The sequence below is a fragment of the Felis catus genome, chromosome A1 (assembly GCF_018350175.1).
Source record: "Felis catus isolate Fca126 chromosome A1, F.catus_Fca126_mat1.0, whole genome shotgun sequence".
Lineage (NCBI taxonomy): Eukaryota > Metazoa > Chordata > Mammalia > Carnivora > Felidae > Felis > Felis catus.
This window is the reverse complement of record NC_058368.1, coordinates 80,814,169-80,835,368: the sequence shown is the minus strand read 5'-3', so window position 1 is coordinate 80,835,368 and position 21,200 is coordinate 80,814,169. Positions and strand designations below refer to the sequence as shown.

Sequence of the window (21,200 nt, the reverse complement as noted above, 5' to 3'; positions counted from 1 at the left end):
AAGCGAGAGGGCGGTGGGAGAAGCTTCCCCGAAGATACACCTGAAGAGGCGGTCTGCTCCCCCCAGCAGCAAGGTGAGAGGAGGCTCCGTGGCCTTGTGGCACCGCCCTGGGAGGGGAGCAGGCAGGACGGCCACATCAGACCCAGACCATCCGGCAAGCTGTGAGGGCGGAGCCATCCCCACATTTCAGGCAACATGTTTTTGCAGATGAGAATCCAACGGAACCTCTCAGGTAGTCTGGCAGGTATGTTCCCAGGCACCTGTTACAGAGATTGGCCACCATATGAAGACAGCCAGTGGTTCCATGGTTCCAGTTTTGTCGTCTTACTGTGCATCAGGTAAGATGATTCCGCAGGCCAATGGCCCGCCTAGAAGTTGGCTGACGGTGAACATCCAACTGCTTGCTTCACTACCTTTTGATGCATAAAAAGACCACTTACCCAACGTGCCCTCTAGAGAACAACAGGAAGAAAAGAGAAATTGTATTTTCTCCTTTGTCAGAGACTTGGACTCCCTTATTTATAAATCGTTTTGTAGGAATTACCTGTCAAACCTCCATTTGGGGAACTGCAGGGCCCCGCCCGTCACACCCACATGAGGATGCAAATCTCTGCCCCTCCTCCGGCCCAGCACCAGGGGCATCAGGTACAGTGCGCACCAGCATGTAGCCCAGTCTTCTCCCCACCCCCACCCCGAAACCCCGCATCTTCAAGCTTTCTCCCCTTCATCCTTGCAATGCAGCACGCTGGCTTAGACCCTGCAAGACGCTGACTCCACTCAATCCTTGCCTCCTCCAAAAACATAAAAATGGAGAACTGACTTTTGATTGGAGCCAAACGGGAATTCCAACTTCACAAAGGAAGGCGTCACGGTGACGTGCCTGCAGGTGGCCCTCTGTAGCAGGAAGCCTGGTGGGACGTCCCCTCTGAGATGAGCAGTGGATGACCTGTGCACACCATGCACAGGCTCTCCCCAGGGAGCCGTCCTGTTGCTGCACTTTGTTCCTGATTTCCTCGATACGCTGTCCAGGGACTGGTGCCGCCTTAGCACTCGTCCTTCCGCTAGGGCGGGCCCCACTGCCACCTGGGTCTCACACAACCATCCCCGGCTGCCGGCCGACTCGGCCACACACACGTCCACAGGAGCCGTTCAGCTGCCACGACAGCTCAGAAACGCCCGTGAGAAGGTGGGAGACCGTACCGCCTCTTCCCTCAACATTTAACGGAGGACAGATGGGCTTCCTCTCTTGCCACGTGGGCCCTATGGCAAGAGATGCCCGGGGTGCTCCCTGATTCTGGAAGCCCACGCGGGGCCCCTGTGGGTCACTGCTGGCAGGAGGAGGTGGAGAACGAAAGAGGGTGCAACCAGCCGGCAGAGCACAGGACGGTCACCACCCCCGTGCCTGGAGGAAGACACACTCAGGAGTGTCTGGCCTAGGAGGCACTGTCAACAGAAGCCCACGGGCCCTAAGGAGGGCCCCCGCCTGCCACGCATCTCAACACTGAGTGCAAGGGAACAACCCTCCAGCATCCAGAGTAAGAAGGCACCCCTGCAGGCCAGAGACAGGGCCTCTGAGTCCCCACCCCACATACAGAGAAGGACAGAACTTGGAGCCACATGTGATGCGTTTGCATCAGACCAGTTAGGAAACAAGACCAGTGGTGCTCAAGCTTCAGGAGGCATCAGAATTATCTAGAAAGCCTGTTAAAACACAGACCGCTGAGGCCACCCCAGCCCCTGGTTTCAGATTCAGTAGGTCTGCTGAGAGCTAGACAGTTTGCAGCTCTAATAAGTTCCAGGGTGCCAACACTGCTGGTTTGATGACTCCACACGGGGACCAGCACCTTCCAAAACTCACAGCATCTCCTGATTAGACAATGAGACAGACTGGTAAAGGGGCAGGAGCCCCAACTCAGGGACAAGGGCAACAAAGGAGTGGCTGCCTTCAAACCTTGAAGCCTACAAATGTGGGGATGGGACCTGGACTTTCTGGGGTGGGGCGGGGACCAACAGGCCAGGCCACAGGGAGGTAGAGACCTGCTTCAATCCAAGGAATTGTTTTCCCCCGGGTCCAGCTGTCAGAGGCGGCCTGGGCTCTCAGCAGGTCAAGGGAACACCCAGCGGAGATGTTCAACCAGCCATGAGCACACAGGATGAACAATGCAGGCCAGGGGCTGGGAGGGGGGGTGGATTTGAACCCAGCATCCTCGAAGATCTTTCCACCCCTGAGAATCCCTGATTTTATGGTTCCCGCACCCTCTCCTGATGTGTGTTGTCATGTAAAGCTCCTTGGTAGATCTGAAGGACTGGCCGACTCCCAGATCACCAGAGGCTCACGTGGGAGGGCATAGGCTCCTCCCTGAAGCCCACCTTGCTTTTAGATGCTTGACATTTGAGTTTTGAAATAACAGGATCAGAAGCAGTTATGAATCACCCCCGCTATGGAAAGACGTTACCAGTATTAACTCTAATATGTCTTTAATTGGTGTCGTTCCTAAGGAAGAGAGATTTTTTTTCAGAGAGCTTCAAGCAATAAGAAAGCTTTCAAGAAACATCCCAAATTTTTGTTCCTCAATTCCTTTCAGATCTAATTTGTGTTAATTCAATTAAGGGCATGTAATTTGGCTGTCAGAGAAATTAAATATAAAGAAAAATGTATATTAATGCAAAGTTTGAAGAGTCAGGCACACAGAATCCAAGAAGTTAAAAAAAAGTTGCATTTCCTCCTATAGCAAGAAGGAAGGAAGGAAGGAAGGAAGGGAGGAAGGGAGGGAGGGAGGGAGGGAGGGAGGGAGGAGAGAAGGAAGGGAGTAACGTATATATTGACATTTCTTTCAAATTTTTTGTTTTACAGAAGGCTTAAAAACAAGTACTACTAAATATAAGTAGACAAACATGCAATGAGAATTTGTTTCCCTAATTTCTTACTTTAATACACTTGATTTTTATCCCATGCATGTAAGAGTGCTATGCCTGCCACCATATCCCAGGTCCCACCCAATATTATACTCCAGTAACAATCCTTTTACTAAGTACCATACTGTGTTTAAAAACCAGGTCAGTTGGAGCACCTGGGTGGTTCAGTCGGTTGAGCATCTGACTTTGGCTCAGGTCAGCATCTCGCGGTTCATGGTTTTGAGCCCTGCATCGGGCCCTGCGCTGACAGCTCAGAGTCTGGAGCCTGCTTTGGATTCTGTGTCTCCCTCTCTCTCTGCCCTTCTACTACGCACACTGTCTCGCTTTCTCTCTCAAAAATAAGCATTAAAAAAAAAACAGGTCAGCTGGCACCTGGGTTTTGCTGTCGCTAAAGAAATCCTGATGCGGGAAAACATGGGGCTGCCCATGTACATCATGACCCCACTGTCTTCCCGCTCTCGCATGACCCACCTCTAACGAAATCAGTGCGATCCAGAGCAGGGCTAGTGATATGGGATAGCTCCTTGAGACGCTGCCTTTACCCGTAAAATCGTCTTGCATGAATGCAGAGCACAGCCTGCACTCCCCGGCTGACAGCCTTAGGGGTGCTGTCCCCCAGTCAGGCCCCATGGGTGTGGGAAGAGGAGCTATAATGAAATAGGAACGAACACGTCAGAGAAGTTTCATTACCGTGTCACGATTATATTCCATTTGTTCATTGTGGCATCCCCAGCATCTGGGCGGGTGCCTGGCACACGGGTCGGTGCTCCACAGGTTTGAGCCACTAAATGATTGCCAGAGTCCCCTGACAGCTGTGAGTGCCCTCTCTCCCTGACGAAGAGCCAGTCTTCCACGGGCCAGGCATCCACCACAAATAAGTGGCAGAGACAGGCTGCAGACATGGGCTCTGGCCCCACAGCCACGGGTGACGCCACCGTAGAAACAGGAAGCCGTCTGAGCCAAGCTGGGCCTTCAGCTGGGTCGCCAGTAGGATGGGTAGAGATTCTGACGGACCGAGACAGGCCAAAAGGCCCTAGTGGGCACGGCAGGCCTGCGGCCAGTGAGGAAGCCAGAGCACGACGCTGGGCGTTCACATGACGGGAGAGCAGAGGGGCAGTTTCTGGAAGCTGACGCTGCCCAGAGTCTCCAGGGTGTGAACCACCACTGCAGCCTGAGTGGGGAAGGCCCCCAGTGACCACACAGAAGCAAGCAGACCCGGAAAGCCACTTCAGCGGTTCCAGAAAAAGGCCCTTAGGACATGGATGAGGGAGGTCAGAGCCGGGACAATTTTTCTTTAAGAAAACTCGGTGGCCAATCAAATAAAAGTAGTGGGCACTTTGTAATCCTGTGGCTACACTCTCCTATGCAAACAGGGCTCTGCTGTTCTGTAAACCCGAGTCACCCTAAGACGCACCCCCAACCTCGGAGTAGCCTTCCCAGCGGGCAGTCTGGGAGCAGGCGCCCCTTCTCTTGCCGATTCTGCTTCCCACGGTGCCCAGGCCGTCCCCACGCCCGTGATCATCCCAAGTCAGCCTTCCGCCACGTCTACACCTCATGGTGGATTACAAGCTCCTCCTCTGTGCCATCCAGTCCCCGCAGGTGGATGCTAGGCCCAGACATCTTCCCTCAGGCTTGTATTCACCTTGGGATCGCCCACACCCTCAGGCCACCATGCCTTGGGGGTCATCCACAACCCCCCAGACCATGCCCTCGGGGTCACCCACACCCCCCAGGCCACACCCTCGGGGTCATCCATCCATATTTCTATATATACACATACACATATATACGTATACACATGTACATATACATATATATATATACACACACTTATATGTATACATACCTACACACATACACACACACACATACACACACACACCTAGGCCACACCCTCGGTCAGTGCAGACTTCACCCTGAAGCCCACCATAGCTACTCCAAAACATGACTCCTAAGAATGCATCTCTCCCCCATCTAGCACTTGGGCGGAGGGCACAGGAAAAATGAAAATGAGACTCGCAAAGCCATTTTTCCTAGGACGGTGCATTTACTAATTTCCGCACAAAGAAGTCAGGAAACGCAGTAGTTCAGCATCTCACACTCATTATCCCGCCCACATCTCAGGTGGTGCCTATTAAGCCATCATTTTAAATAGTTTAACTTGTAATGAGAAATACTGGGAGCCATGAAAATGAGTTCATGTTTCTGTGAAAGCCTGCTTCACTTCCTACCTCCATTGTTCATGCTGCTTCAAGTCATAGCGTTATTATGTATTTATGTTTAGATTCTGAAAATAACGCCTTTTGTTAGAATGTCCATAGGTCTTGGGGAAGAGTCGACACTGAAACGAATACCCAACCTGTTAAAAAATGTAAACTTTGAAATCAGATCATTAGGAGAAGAGTATTCATTACACAAAAAGAATTACTACTGGTTCCTTTTATAAATGATAAATTCTCAAAGTGAATTTATGATCTGATTTACAAAAGGAGGTAAGTGGTAACACAGTCACATGGCAGGTACACCCAAGTGCACAGCAGGTCCTCAGAAACACTAAGACAGGAAAGCGACTGTGTGCACAGATCACGTCACCTCAGCGTGTCCTTCAGGCCACGGTCACCCCCACAGGTGACAGACACTCCCCAGGGAGGAGTGTCTCCCTGTGTCTGCTGGATTTGGGTTCTGGAGGCAGAGCCCTGGGAACACTCCTCCACGCTTCCCCACTGGCTTCGAAAACAGGAAGTGCTGAACGGCAATATACGTGCTCTGTGCCTCTCAACATGGGATCCTGAAAATTTGGATTTAGAAAACGGAATTCAGAATTCAATCAGTAAGCTCACTGTCACTTGTCACTAGGCCACGTAAAAAGCTATAGCATGTACAAAGGCAGGTGGTGACCCCACAGAATGATAGCTCATTGGTCCTGCCGGACGACTTGTGGCTCCACTCTGGAGCTGTGACCAGACCTTCAGCTCCACCAGGATGCCACCCACTCAGCAGTGTGGCCCGGAAGGTGGGGGGACACCCTCCAGGGCAACAAAGATGCCTCATGCGCCAGTGGGCGGCACTGGCCAGGTCAGGGCAGAGCAGAATCTCAACACAACAACAGGCGTGCCTGGGGACTGAGAATTCCCGGCATCTCCAGGGAACGAGAAGGGAGGTAGTGCCCATCAGCCGAAGCCACGGTGAGCAAGTCCCGGATCTGTACACGCGTGAAGCTGGACCGAGCTAGCGAGCAGCTGAGAGAGACAGGCCTTCCGCCTCAGCTGCTGTAGCGCAGGGAGGCAGTCCCGGCAAGGCGGGAGGCTGCGCTTCCGTTTGTACACAGCAGGTATCGTACGTGAGCGGTCCACCCGGCAGATGTCTGAGTGCCTTCCACATTCCGGGCAGTCACTCCTGGGCACAGAGGCGGGAGGCGGCCATAGGCCTGGCTTTGATCACCGCTCTTCCTGGCCTTGAGTTTAGACAGAACAGGGTGTCTCCCCAACAGCTGGCTCCCCCAGACCCGTACGGCAGTATGGCCCGGGCCTCTGTTCTTAAAAGCCAAAAAGGGGACCGTGACATCGGGTGGTGGCCAGCTCCTCCAGGTGGGCCCCACAAGACACTGCACTTCAGTCTTCGTTGTCTTGTACTTTCCCACACACCCCTCCAGATTTGGGGGCAAAAGTAATCCCTTCCTTCTTTAAGCCCCGTAGCTTTTATCACCTTCTCAACTAAACCCTAAAATCCTGGAGTAGGGACCAGGTTTACTTCTTGTGGCCACCACAGTGCCTGCCACAGAACATCCACTAGATGTGTGTCACAGGGTCCATACAAAAGTCACGCCCGTTGACCTCTCATGGGGTGGAGAGGGCGGCTGTCTCCCCCTTCTGTAACACAGAAGGGAGCGGACGGTTATCTCATCACCACGGGGCTTCAGGCTCATCGAATCACCGAAGACATTTAGCAGTTAGGTGAGGATCTGAACTCTAGAGTCTGGTAGCCACCAGCACCAGGGCTCATGAACGGGCGAGTAAAAGAGGTAAAACACACCAGACTTTGAAGACTTCTGGGGAAAAGAACACAAAACGTCTCACTAACAATGTTCTCGCCAGTGACACGTTGCCCTCAAGTGGCCAACTTCTGTGTGAATCGTTGGCGCTTTCCCAGCTGAGCTCCTACTATGTGCCACACTTTGCCACACTTTGCATCTAGACATGGGAAGTTGTCCTCGGAGGCCTCTGCTGTCACACTGCACGGAGCGCAAGCTGCAGAGCAAGTTCCCATCACGTCCTTGGGCCGCACCTGTCTGAGTATCAGACGAGGCACCTGTCTGGAGGCCTGAGAGCAGCTACAGTAGCACTCACACAAAAGGTATCAGTGTCCCCTGGCTAGTGGCCCACGGATGGGGCAGCTTACCCAGTAGAATTTATTCTCCCACAGTTCTGGAGGCCAGAAGTCCAATATCGGCGGGGGGGCTGGTTCTTTCTGGGTCTGCCTCTCCCCCAGCAACTGGTGGCCTCGGGCACTCCCACTCTCTCCTCTGTCATGTCTGTCCCTATGCCCAAACTTCCTCATTTTATAAGGACACCAGTCTCACTGGACTAGGCCTATCCTGATGCCCTCATCCTGCCTCGATCAGCTACAGAGAGCCTATTTCCAAGTCAGGTCACCGTCTTCTGGGGGACACCATTCGACGGGAAACACCACCTGAGCAGCAAGCTGGCTCTCTTCCACCTCGCTCAGCCGTGTCCACGGCGTCACGCTTTGAATCCCTTCTGCAGCACACCGAGCATGGAGGCCACGCTCCTGGCCACCGAGCACACACCTGCCACCCTCTGGGCCGAGCACCGCAGCCCGGTGTGCAAGGAGCTGCATGCTCACACTCGTCTCCGCGAGGCCCACACGTCCTCCCCCTTCTTGGACTCCAGAGGGTAGATGGGCACGGGTCACCCCACCACTGCACCGGCACCACGTGGGCGCGGATAAGTCCGCAGGTTGGATCACGGCAAAGCTGGTGGGTGTCCCCTAAATCATCATGCCAGAGCTCTTAACGCCGTTGAGAGAAAGGCCGACCACGGGAGCCTCGGCTCCCGTCCCACAGCCTGGCTGACACCGGGGCCACCGAGACCCATCCCACCTGCTGCCGAGACCAGGGAAGACACGCGACCACTTACACCACAATCGGCTGAAAGAGAACATGAAAACGCAAATGGTGTCCCTAAAGCACCTCAGGTCTTTGTCAGCAGGAGGGTGAACGAAACAAAGAGCCAGAGGGGAACCTGGCATCCCCAGGGACAGCAGGTGGAGCTCTCACAGGCTGGATGCCGGCCAGGAACAAGAGAAACAGCTGACTGTATGGTTTTCTTCTCCAAGCACAACTGGAAGGCAAGAAAACGAAAGGAAAAAATAAGATTTGCTTGAGTTCCTCATGGCGAGCAGGACAAACGGAGGCTTTCAACGCGGCCAAGGAGCAGAGATCATGCAGGGATCGCCCGGGGAGCGCAAGGACGGTGACAGTGACGACTCACCATCATCAGCCCCTGACGCCCTGTACATGCACCTTCTTTGGCACCTCTGTTAATCTCCTTGGCTCAGCAACAATGTTCACCCCGGCAGAGGGAGAGAGAGGCTGGTTCTTGGGAGACCCCTTGGCAAATCAGACATACTGGACCCCAATCTGTCTTGTGTTCTAGAACCCAAGACCAGCAATCGCTGGGACCAAGAAGGCTTCATCCCTGCCCCACGCCTGCACCATCAAAGCCCACGACTGCTGCTTACTTGACTCCTCAAACGGGAGCCTCCTGGTGGAGATCCTTAGCGGAGTACAGGGACTTGTAGTGACAGGGCCAGAGAACACCCCACACAACTGGTCTGTGGTCTGGAAGGTAAGCGTGGGAAGACCACCACGGAGACATGTTTCATGGTGAGAACACACAGGCAGGGGCCCAGCAAGATGTGCACACGTTCCCTGAAACCTGGAAAAGTGTGACCTCTTAACCACAGCTGATCTAAACCACCGTCTGTTCCTCTCAGGAAACCGGGTCTGTGCGTGTTAGGAGACTTGCCCAAGGTCTCCCTGAGCAGTGGGGTGGCTCCCGTCCCTCCTGTGGGAACAGCGCCCGCACAGCCACTGCCATGAGTTAGGCTCCCATTGTGACCAGCGGGCTCCCGCCAAGCTCTCCCAGGCGACGCAAGCGATGTTAAAGATTTCTGACAATTAAGATATTTAGAGTGTCCTATGATAACATTTGCTTGACCCCAACAAAATGATGGAGGTGCACTGCAGGACGTTTCGGAAAGATATTCCAAATGTTTAGAAAGGAAGCCTGGGTTTATAATCTTTTATGGCACCTAAGTTCCCCCACATCTAAAAAAAAAAAAAAGCAAAAACATACAACGGCCCTGCACGTGGCACTGAAGCCACGCTGATACGCCCGTGGCAAGCGGAGGCAGACACACACGCCCCTACTCGACACCAGGAAGGGCCTCTGGTGTAAGTGAGGGTGGGGGGCTCACTTGGAAAGTCTCCCTCATCCTCACTACTTGAGGCTCTAACAGCCACGCCAACACCACCAACAAAGCGGAATTCATGGCTTCCCATTCCCACCACGGCCACGCTGACCCAGGTACACGTCTGCCCACAAGTCTACCCACACCAGCTGAAAGTGACCTGACGGTGTTTCCAGGTCCCAGCAGGCAGGCAGAAGAGTAATCCTACATGATTGTGTGGCCATCATATTTACCCCACTTCCTCCCGGGACGTTCAGTGCCAGCAACGTTACTGGTGTGTGTTTGCTCAGCTGTGCCACAGGGGCCCCTCCTGGCCCTGACCTCTGACAGTGGCGTGTGCAGACCCCATCACCAGGTGCACATCAGAGCCCAAGTGCCCTGTCCCCGGAGCGGCCCTGCTTCTGCAGCGATCTCCGTTGATGCCATCTGACCCCAAAGCGTGCAGAGAAGACCGCACCCTCACGGTGGAGTCCCCACAGCGATGCTGTAAAAGGCGGGGCAGGGAGCGGGAGCCGGGGACGCTGGTGTAAAATAGCAGGAAGTGACCGGGGAGCAGCACTGAGACTCGAGACGGGAGAAAGGTGCCACAGCAAGGAGCGGAGGTGGCCGGTGGATATGGAATGAAACGTGTCCCCAGCATTTTCTCCACGTTTGAGATTAAGCAGTGTCCTCTCACATCACTGCACTGTTTTGCTCAAACTCCATAAACGTGATGGGTCACTTTTCCAAACCCTACAGAGAGCCCTTCACTTGCTAACAGAGGAGCTCCCTCTCCGGTGGGTGGAGGGCATATCCGCCTCATTTCAGGAAGCCGTGATGAGAAGTAACCTGGGGCGCCCCTTGGAGGTTTCTCTGCAGCTTCTCGGTGCATCACTCAAGGAGTCCCTGAGGGGCCACAGCACAGATGTTTGAAGGTGCCGCTACAGGCTTGGGACCCGTATCTCGAGCCCCAGGAACACGGAGCAGCACTGGAGGCCGTGTCCAGCCTGGGACAAGCGCCTGTTGCACACTCACATCGCTTCCCGCCACTGGCCCAGTTTCCTTCCCATCTAGTACAGGGCTGGGGCAGGGGGTGCTTTCTAGAATACCATTTTACCAAGAATGGAGCTCTTGGCAAGGGTCCTGGCTTCACATGTATGGGAAAAGTCACATTACATCCAACATTCCACGTCACACAGGCCAGCCTCCTGTCTCGTGGATGCGTTAAGATACAGAACTCAACGAGACCAGTGGTGACAGCCCGCCCGACCCCACTACATCCAGGGCTGCCACTAGTTCAGACCATTCTGATCTCCAGTTCCTTCCTTGTGTCTGTGCCCTCTGGGATTTCTCCCACTTTCTTTTTTGAATTTATGCACGTTACCATATCTCACACATCATTTCTTGTGTTTCGTCAAGGGGAGTGTGCAGGCCACCGGATCTGCTGTCTGGTCAGAAACAGGGGTTCTCAACGAGAGGGTGTCAAAGACCCCCCAGGCTCTCCAGTCTGTTGTTCCATATTTTTGTAGCAGCTTTATTAAGATATAATTCGCCTACTGCGTAATGCGCTCAAATTGTACAATTCGAAGGTTTCTAACACGTTCACAGATATGTGCAAACATCACCAGGGCCTATTTTAGACTATTTTATCATCACAAGGAAAACTTCTTACACTTTATTTAGCTTACCACCTTCTATCCCCATCTGCCCCCCCGCCACACCCTAAGCAATCACCAATTTACATTTTATCGCTATACATCTCCCTCTTCTGGAAATTTTATAGAAATAGAATTGTATATGTGGTCTTTTGTGACTTGATTCTTCCACTTAGTGTAATGTTCTCTGGGCTCATCCACATTGGAGCCTTGTCAGGGCCTCATTCATTCTCACGGCTGAGTAATATTCCATCGTGTGGAGATGTCTATCCATTCATCAGACTGGTGGACCCTGGGATTGTTCTTGCCTTTTGACAACATGAATCATGCTGCTGTGAACACTCACAGGCAGGTATTAGTGTGAACACGTATTTCATCTCTTTTGGGGGTATCCCTAAGAGTGGAATTGCTGAGTCATATGGTAACTCTACGTTTAATCATTTTTTTTTAACATTTATTTATTTTTGGGACAGAGAGAGACAGAGCATGAACGGGGGAGGGGCAGAGAGAGAGGGAGACACAGAATCGGAAGCAGGCTCCAGGCTCTGAGCCATCAGCCCAGAGCCCGACGCGGGGCTCGAACTCACGGACTGCGAGATCGTGACCTGAGCTGAAGTAGGACGCTTAACCAACAGAGCCACCCAGGCACCCCTCTACGTTTAATCATTTGAGAAGCTGCCAGACTGTTTGGTTCCATGTGTTTTTAATCTCCCATTTACTTCTTATGGAAAATGAAAAACTACATGTAGAACTTGCTTCATTGTTCTTTTATTTTTTTTTAATGTTTGTTTATTTTTGAGACAGAGGGAGACAGTGAGAGTGGGGGAGGGGCAGAGAGAGGGAGACACGGAATCCGAAGCAGGCTCCAGGCTCTGAGCTGTCAGCACAGAGCCCGACACGGGGCTCGAGAACCCACAAACTGTGAGATTGTGACCTGAGCCAAAGTCGGACGCTTAACCGACTGAGCCACCCAGGTGCCCCACTTGCTTCATTTTTCTTACTGTAAATCTTTATCATTGCAATGTTAAAAGACTGGTAAGTATACCATTAGGAAAAAGCATACTATGAACAAAGAAAAAAGTCTTAAGAGATGGCCCAGGATCTGCTGGAGACAAATTTTAATTTCTGCACTTTTCCTTATATAATAAATCTGAGTTTTCAATAATGAAGATAAATAGCGTTTGTCGTAAACTAAGTTAAGAACGGGGAAGAGGGACACCTGGGGGGCTCAGTCAGTTGAGCGTCCGACTTCAGCTCAGGTCATGATCTTGTGGTTTGTGAGTTCGAGCCCTGGGTCGGGCTCTGTGCTGACAGCTCGGAGCCTGAAGCCTGCTTCGGATTCTGCGTCTCCCCCTCTCTGTCTCTCCTTCCCATGCTCATGCTCTCTCTCAATAATAAATAAACGTTAAAAAAGAATTTTTTTAATTTATATTAAAAAAAGAATAGGAAAGAAGTTTTTCAGAAAATGACAAGGAGTGTTTTTTTTGGTTTTGTTTTTTAAATCAGAATCTAGAAAAAAACTCTCTTTAAAACAACTGATTGCTGGCACATGGGCATCCCTTTCTGGAAAGTAAGTGGCAAACAGACTTGGCTTGTTACAGGAGCCACATTTGAGGCTGAAGAGACACACTAGTCCCTGCGGGATCCCAAATGGATCATCCCTGCATTAGAAAGTAGGAGCTGTCAGAGAAAATTCTAGAAGCTACAGGTCATTGAGTACTTCTTTACTTTTCCAAGGACGAAGAGGTGGCACAGATGGACCCAGAGCTAGCACACCAGCGGAATGTGCTCACCTTTGGTCTCAAATGCTAATGTTTTCCTGCACCCAGGACCGCCTTGACAGACTGACAGCCAGCTGCTTTCTGCTGTCCTTTCTAGGGCCACAGTCCCCCCTCTGCCACATGTGGTCTGGGCCAGCTGCACACCAGTCACCCAGGAGCACCTTCGAACACCAATGCCTGGGCTTTGCCTCCGGACAGAATGTCTGGATGGTGACCTCAGGGCACAGCTGGGGCTGGGAAACCAAAGACCCACCAGCAAGACTCGGAAGGGTCACAGAAAACTGCAAGAGAAGATCTATTCTGGTCTCTAGGAATGTGCCATCATCACCAAAGGAAAGAAACGTGAGTTATTCTCCCCAGGGGAATCCAGGCCTGGGAGCGGACCTCATGTAAGGACATGGGCAGAGGCCCCTAAAACATGCACACACACACCCCTGGCTCCTGCTGGCCCTCCCCAGAGCCTCTGCTCCGGGATTACCCAGGCCCGATGAATCTGTTCTCTACAATATACGGCCCCCTCTGTCAACGGGTCTTCACCCAGAGAGACTCATCTGCTCACCAAGACCTGGGGCCACGGAGACGCCTGGCCGTCTGCAGGGCTGGTGGCCCCGGGCAGGCTCTGGGCCCCTGGCCAGCCGCCTCCTTTCTCGGGCTCTCACTGCAGCTCGGCCCATCCTCCTCCTCCCTCACTGCCACTCTTTTCTGGAATGATTACATTACCCCACTTAGTGCTCAAACCGTATGACAGGGGTATGACTGCCGCCGTGGCAGAGATGCGGAAGGGTGATTGAGGAAACCTCCCAGGTGGCCAATTAGGAGCACTAGACCATGGCTCTGACCAGCGTGCTGCTCCCACTCCAGGACCGACACAGGCCAGCTGACCTGTAGCCAATTTGGACACAAGCCTTGAATATGGTCGTATCAAAATGGCGATGAATCAACACCACTAACATGCTTCTGGTGGAGCAGAGGGAGCTAGGTGTGTGGAGGTGCCTGGTAAGCAGTAAAGAACCGTCCAGCGTTGGTCAGTGCCTTACTCCAAGGCCAAGCAACAGAACACCGCACTGTGTCTGTGGGTCCCATCTGCCTCCTCCGCCAACATCAATCCCCTCCCCCTTCCCGGTGCATCTCCATCCGACGCAGGGCCACAGTGATGGGGTCCCTCCATGTGGTTTCCTCAGTTGTAATAACAAGTGCCATGGCCCTCAGGCAGACCCACACCGCCTCTCAATGCGCCAGCACAAGCTCTAGACCTACGGGGCTCCAGGCTTCCAGAAACAGATCGAGATGCTGGTGGCAGGTGTCACCAGGGTGGGGCCACACCTCACAGAACTCTCCTTTGCCCAACACTGTGGCTTCCTGAACAAGCAGGTGGGCCAGCCAAGGGGCGGGCCCTCACCCATCAGGCCCCCTAGGGCCGGGCGCAGACACACAGGCCGGGCCTTCTCTGTGCCTCATCCAAGGTGGATGACGATGGACGTCACCACTTCCTTCTCCCGAGTCAGCCTGTTGGCTGCACATTTATTTTCAGAGGGACGTTACTGACATCTGGTGGCAATCTGAGAAAACTCATGTTGGAGAAAAATGGGAAAGCAGATGGGATCCACCCGCATCACAGGTCATGACTGTGACTCCAGCGGGAAGCCAGGGGTAAGAAGATGTAAGGCTGTCACACCTGCTGCTCTCACCCGGACACTGAGTTCAAGGCTCTGTCTTCCGACAGCCAGCTGAGGATGTGAAATGAAGCCGAACTTCCTCCCTGTTCTCCAGACACCACGTCCTGGGGGCCAGACCAGAACTGAGGAGTCTGGAGTACAGTTCTGAACACACACACACACACAGCATATGCACAATCCGGGAGAGAGGTCGTCTCCACCGCTAACAACGAGAGCCCCTGGGAGACTCGCTGCCTGGGCCTGGCTCCCCAGACTCTCCCTGCTTTCCCCATCCACCTCTGGTGAGGTCTCCCGGCTGCTCTGGGGTGGCTGGCGTGCCCACGTAGGGTCACGTCTTCACTGCCTCACCACGAAGTCACGGGGAATGAACAGGTGACCACACAGAGCAAGCCTGAGCGACAGGCACTGGGAAACGCCACAGATGCCATTCTCACGCGTTCCACAGCAAGGGACTGTGAGATGTACATATCGGAGGAACCGGAAGGAATGCTCAAGGGCCAGCTGCTTCTCAATCCCTCACTTTAAAAAGATGATCAGGCATGGGGCGCCTGGGTGGCTCAGTCAGTTAAGCGTCCGGCTTCGGCTCAGGCCGTGATCTCGCGGTTTGTGAGTTCGAGCCCCGCGTCGGGCTCTGTGCTGACGGTTCAGAGCCTGGAGCTGCTTCGGATTCTGTGTCTCCCTCTCTCTCTGCCCCTCCCCCACTCATGCTCTGTCTCTCAAAAATAAACATTAAAAAAAAAAAAAAAAGATGATCAGGCCTCGGGACCTGGTGTAGTTAACCTCCACTCACCAACCGAAATCTCCCCTAATAAATTCAGCCTAGTTCTTTGTCGGACAAAGGGTAAAAGTTTGGATTTTCAGCCCCCAGGTGAAAGATCTACTTTCTAACTGACAAGCAAGACAATACAGTGGAGAGCACAGACACAGCCGTTCACAGACATGTCCACACACAGACACGAACACTGTGAGACCCACTACACACACAGGCGTCAGCAGACATGCTCGTCTCGGGCCCACTGTCCTCCGTCTGCACGCACACCGTCTCCAAATTACCCGCGGCGACAAGCTGGGATTTCGATCAGAACGAAACCAGCAAACAACTGCTCTGTACGTGACAGGCTCCGGCATGCTCCTGTGCCGTGGGGACAGCCCTCCCCGGCCCCGCTCTTCCAACCAGGGCCCCATTCTCCTTGGAACTCGCAGAGGGAAATGCACATTTATCACCTCCCTTCCCTGCCTGACCACAGTGGGGCCAACACTTAGAACTGTGCTTTGGTTCCCCAAACTTATAAAGTGGCCTGGGGGCACCTTGGTGGCTCAGTTAGTTTAGTGTCTGACTCTTGATTTCGGCTCAGGTCATGATCTCACAATTTTTGAGGTTTGAGCTCCCTGTCGGGCTCCATGCTGAGCCTGCTTGTGATTCTCTCTACCTCTCTCTCTCTCTCTCTCTCTCAAAAAAAAAAAAAAACAGTTTACTTTTGGGGCACCTCAGTGGCTCAGTCAGTTAAGTGTCCAACTCTTGATTACAGCTCAGGTCATGATCTCATGGTTCATGAGTTCTAGCCCCATGTCAGGCTCTGCAGTGACATCACAAAGCCTGCTTGGGATTCTCTTGCTCTCTCTCTCTCTCGCTCTCTCTGCCCCTTCCCTGCTCAGGCTCTCACTCGCTATCAAAATAAACAAACGTTTAAAAAAAAAAAAAGCGGCCTGAAAGCCCCTAGTCACCGTTGCCCCTGCCTGCCCCCAGCTCCTGGGCAAGGCACACAGACCCTCATCGGGTCCTGTAGACCCTGGGACAGCACAAGCCAGCTGGTTGGCTTGTACAGCCATGACTGCCAGTGCCTTGTCCACGCCAGGGGCAGTACCACAGTCTCAGCACCAGAAGGGATTCTGGGCAAGCATTCTGTGCATAGCGGCATAACGGACAGATGGACACATGATGGATGCCAAGCCTCAATGGGTACTGGTGTTCTCGGGGCTGTGAAAGGGGTCCCCGGGCCACACAGTCCCTTGGGGAATGTGTCTCCTCCCCTCCATCACCCTAAGCAGCCCCTGGGGCCTTCCCCATGCCAGTCCCCAGCTGCCAGGCATCCTGATCCTCGCCCTGGGCCTTCCCCCAGCCACTGCTCTCTCCACCAGGAGCTCACTCTCTGCCCGGCAAAGTTCCCTGGAGAACAAATCCAAGGCTGGGGACTTCCTGGTATTCCTTCAGACCAAGGGTCTGCACCTGAGGCCCACTGGAAACCACATGTGAGTTTAACAGTAGGAATCCACACACCCAATTGCCCCATGGATAGCCCCTTCCATTTCCAACAGGAGTTAGGCATGGAGTGGGTGATAAAATCATGTGCCCAAACTCCTGGCAAAGGGCAGCAGGCAGAACAAGTATCACAGGCGTGGCTTCCCCGATGTGTGGAAGTGCACAGACTCTATTTCTCCACAACTGAAAATGACAGATCACACTGACCTGCGTTACCGTAGACAGAAAAATCTTCATTTTGCCAATTAAAGACCACCTGATCCTTCCCAGACTTCTGTGGTCACTGGAGCTTATCTCCTCCAGGAGGTGACCTGGGCTCTGAGATCTTCACGTCCTTCCATGCCGTCCAAAGCCAGTCCTGTGCTGGCCTGGGTCTTCCACTGGCCTCTGCTGCCCCCCTAGCCACAGACGCCCCATGCTGACAGCTCTCGCCTTCTGTGCCTGAGGTCAGTGGAAGTCTCACAGGTCCTTCTCAGCCTGACTCTAAATCCTTTGGGTCTGTGGCCTACATGGCACATGCACAACCCCTTACCCTTGGTTCCAGAATCAAGGTTGGCAGGCTGTCCTCTGTCCCTCCCTCTGCCATCCCTTCTCTGCATCCCCAGGGCTGAGCCAGAGCGACCTCTCCAGGAGGCTGCATTCTACCACCTTCTCCCCAGGACAGCAGCCCACGCTGCTCTGATCACATGAGCCCTCACCTTCTGGACCCCCTCACCTAAGCTCTGGCCAGACCCCTCCAGTCACCTCTCCCTGCGCCACCCGTTTATTCCAGAGCTCTATGGTTCTTGGCATCCTTCAGCCTCTCCAGCCTCTCCTCTCTAGTGGGCAAAGCCGAGTCAGCAGAATTTCCCCACATCTTTCTCTCTCAATGCTCTGGCTCTTGAAAACCAAATGGCTCAGATTGCTTACTTTACAGACCGCCTCTGCAGTGGAATTTAACAATTACAGCTAAAAATTCAGCTGTACACAATCCTCTTTGTTCTGAGCTGGATTCACCATAGATTCACCTAGACAACAGTGAGAGGCTGGTCACCAGGGAGCCAAGTTCAGGGAGGGGCCGCTCTTGGGCTCGCACACTGTGCCTGCAGGACCCTGAGAGTACTCTTTTGACTCTGGACTCCGGGGCACCTCTCTCATCCAGCTACAGGCCCAACCCTGCACCAGAGCTGTGATACCACTGGACAATGGGAATGACTGGGAATACCAGGAAGTGCTCGAGAAATATTCCTTGCTCTCAATGTCCTCAGCACCGCTCGGAAGTTGTACACATACAGACAAGAACCTGGTTCACGTTCCAGTACAGGTGCACACGTGGACAAGGATTTGGTCCACATATACATCTAGTGGTCTGTACACGAGTGGGGTCCTGATCCATGTATACACATGGCAATATGTGGGATCCTGTGGGATACACAGATGGGATCCTGGTCCACATTGACATGTTGTGGTAATATACGAATGGGGACCTGGTCCACATATACATGTAGTGAGTGGTACATACATGGACAGGGTCCTGGTCCACATCTAGATGTACAGGTACGTACGCGGACAGGGTCCACATACACATGGACAGGTATGTACATAGGGTCTTGAACCATGTATAGACACAGTGGTAGGTACGCAGGGTCTTGGTCCAAGTATAGACGTGCAAGTACGTATATGGACAGGGTCCTGATCCAAGGACACATGCAGTGGTACGTACACAGAGTCAGGGTCTGTGCACAGATATAGAGGTACAAACATGGGTGAGGATCAAGGACATTTATACACACATTGGTACATGTACACACACACACACACACACACACACACACACACACACACCCATCTGAATGCCCAGTTGGTGTTCAGGATAGGAGAAGGGGGGGATTTACCTAGTGCCATCGACCAGACGCATAACCTCCCCACCGCAGTCAGCCAGAACGGGGATCCTCACGCCCCCTTCTCAGCAAGCTGTGGGGTTCGTTATCAACCCACACGGCGCCAGGCTTTCTCCAGGGAGTGTGAAGTGTGCACAGTGTGGGAACTGTGGGGCAGGCGATGGCAGGCTTCTGGTCACCTTCTTCATGAGGTGCCTCATCTGAACCGCAGAACCCCAGAAAATGATCGAAGTGACTCAATTCTCACTTCCCCGGGGGTGGTAGTCGCTAGTGCCACCCAGAAGGACAAAGAGGCTAACTCGGGGCTCACATGGGTGACCTGGGTGTTAGGGCCTGACTGTTCACAGGTCTCTGCTGGGAACGGTGGTGTGGGTGTTCCCTGGGGGTCTAGGAGCAAGCAAGGAATATCACTGCTTCATCCTATGCCAGCCGGGATTTTCACAGACCCCACAGGGATAAACAGATCTCATTTGCAGATCCAAGCCTTTCTATAAAATTCAGTGGATTTCCTTTGGTAGCAGCTTCATTTTTCCATTCAAACCGTAACAATTAAAAACTTATTTTGAGGTGGGGGGGGGCACCTGGGTGGCTCAGCCGGTTAAGCATCCAACATTGGCTCAGGTTATGATCCCATGGTTCGTGGGTTCGAGCCCCACGTCAGGCTCCGTGCTGACAGGCTCCTGGAGCCTGCTTCAGATCTTGTGTCTCCCTCTCTCTCTGCCCCTCCCCCCTCACGTTCTGTCTCTCTCTCTCTCTCAAAAATTAATAAACATTAAAAAAACTTTTTTAAAAACCTTATTTTTTTTAATATTTCAGATGACACACTTCAAATTCATACATTCCCAAAAGCAGTGTATTTACTATTTTACACATGGCCTCGACGGGAAAATGTACTTTCAAGAGAGTAAAGTGAGGGATGCGTGCATGAAGAGTGTGTTTTTTCTGCAAAGAACTGAAGTTAAACTTCTCCTAAAATTTAAGAAGGGGCTTGGGGAAAAAATGCCAGAGAGTCAAACCTGATCACACAGCTGGGGTCAACCAGGTGACCAAAGTCCTGGGCAAGTGAACACAAGGTCAGGGTAACACTGTGGATTCTGAACTCAGTGCACTGGGGTGGATTCCATCTTTGACGTCAGGCAAATCACCTGCTCTTTCTGAGCTTATTTCCGTGACCGTGCAGACAAAATGAATCCTACTCCCTGACCTGGCTCCTGGGAGCACTGCCCGGAGCCAGAGAGGCATGGGCCCTGTAGCACACGCAGCACAGGAGCCGAGTGGATGGGCAAAGCTCTCACCCCCAGTGTTTCTGCTGATGGACCACAGTGCTCAGGTCGGAGACCACACCCCAGGCCCCCACCTCTCCCCAGGTGGCGCTGGCCCTGAACCACACCGGCGTGTGCCACAGGCCCAACGCAGCTTCCCTCCTGTGGCTGTCCCCACGCACTTCCAGCCCAAAGCCACTGCCAAGGTCTCTGCTATGACCTTCCCCACCTGATGGAGTGGGAAGCTGAGGCTCACTGGCAAAACTAGGACCAGAGCTAGCCGCCAGTCCCCACCAGGCACTTGAGTCCTGACCAGGCACTTGAGTCCTGTCTCAGAAGGTGCCCTACTTCCCTTCCCAGACTCTTCAGCAAACCCACTTCAGCCTCTGATGAGCTGTAGGACTCCAGGAAAGTTGCTTTACCTCTCTGAGCTCATTTCCTCATCTGGGAAATAGTAGCATTGCACCATGTGATGTCGGGGCCCTTTGCAGACCACAACTCTGGGGTTCTCTCCCTGTCTCCTGTCTCTACGGAGATGGGGAAATGCTGTGTTTCCTTAGGATGTTCAAGCAGGAGGGTCAGAAGTGGGAGGGATGGGATGTGAACCCAGGCATCTGTGTGGGAGGTCTTCGTGGAGGATGAGGTTTATAACAACATGATAGCAGCTCAAAAAGTTGGGAGTCCCTGGTGGACCATCCCGCCAGGCATTCTGGGCAGACAAAAGGGACGCCCACCCCTATAAACACCAGAAACGGTGATCTGCAAGCTGGCTGCCTGTTTCCTGGGGTCTCAGCCAGGGGGAAGAGGCTGAACAACAGACTAAATTATCGGGGGAGAACAGAGGCCTTCACTCTTCTCCTTTCCCCTCTAGAAGCTCCTCCTCAGAGACATGATCGGCAATTGCATGCAAATGCACTGTTTAATTTCCAAAAGAGGGAGAAAATGTAAAGCGTCTCAAAGTGGAAAACACACACACACACACACACACACACACACACACACAGGACAATAGAAGGCGTTCAGAGAGCCCATTAGGAAGCATTAATGCATTTCTTGGATGATTGAGGTTGCTCAGCCTTTAGCCTCACATCTTGGCAGCCTGCACAGGGCAGACACTGACGGCCAGAGTCCTATTGTTTAATTAAGTGATTAAGTGCTTTACACATGAATACATCCATCGAGCAGAGACACCACCGCTCCTACACAGAAAACACATTAAGCGTGGAGAAGATAAAGGACCCAGGACAGCATAATTGAGTACAATTGGTTTTATCTGAAATGGAACTTGAAAATGCAGAA

At 52.9% G+C, this 21,200-nt stretch overlaps 2 long non-coding RNA genes across 3 annotated transcripts in view; both read right to left on the bottom strand.

Annotated features, from left to right (window-relative positions):
* The window catches only part of LOC123384983, a 396,740-nt gene that overhangs the window by 339,519 nt on the left and 36,021 nt on the right, over positions 1 to 21,200 (bottom strand). The window lies entirely within an intron of this gene.
* LOC111560204 lies at positions 3,215 to 19,246 on the bottom strand. 2 transcript variants are annotated; one of them, XR_006596859.1, is made up of 3 exons: positions 16,967 to 19,246; positions 8,126 to 8,276; positions 3,215 to 5,704 (listed from the first exon to the last, which is right to left on the bottom strand). It is a non-coding gene; the product is annotated as an uncharacterized LOC111560204 (long non-coding RNA). The 2 variants fall into 2 exon arrangements; XR_002741942.2 differs by lacking the exon at positions 3,215 to 5,704 and having other exon boundaries at positions 8,114 to 8,276.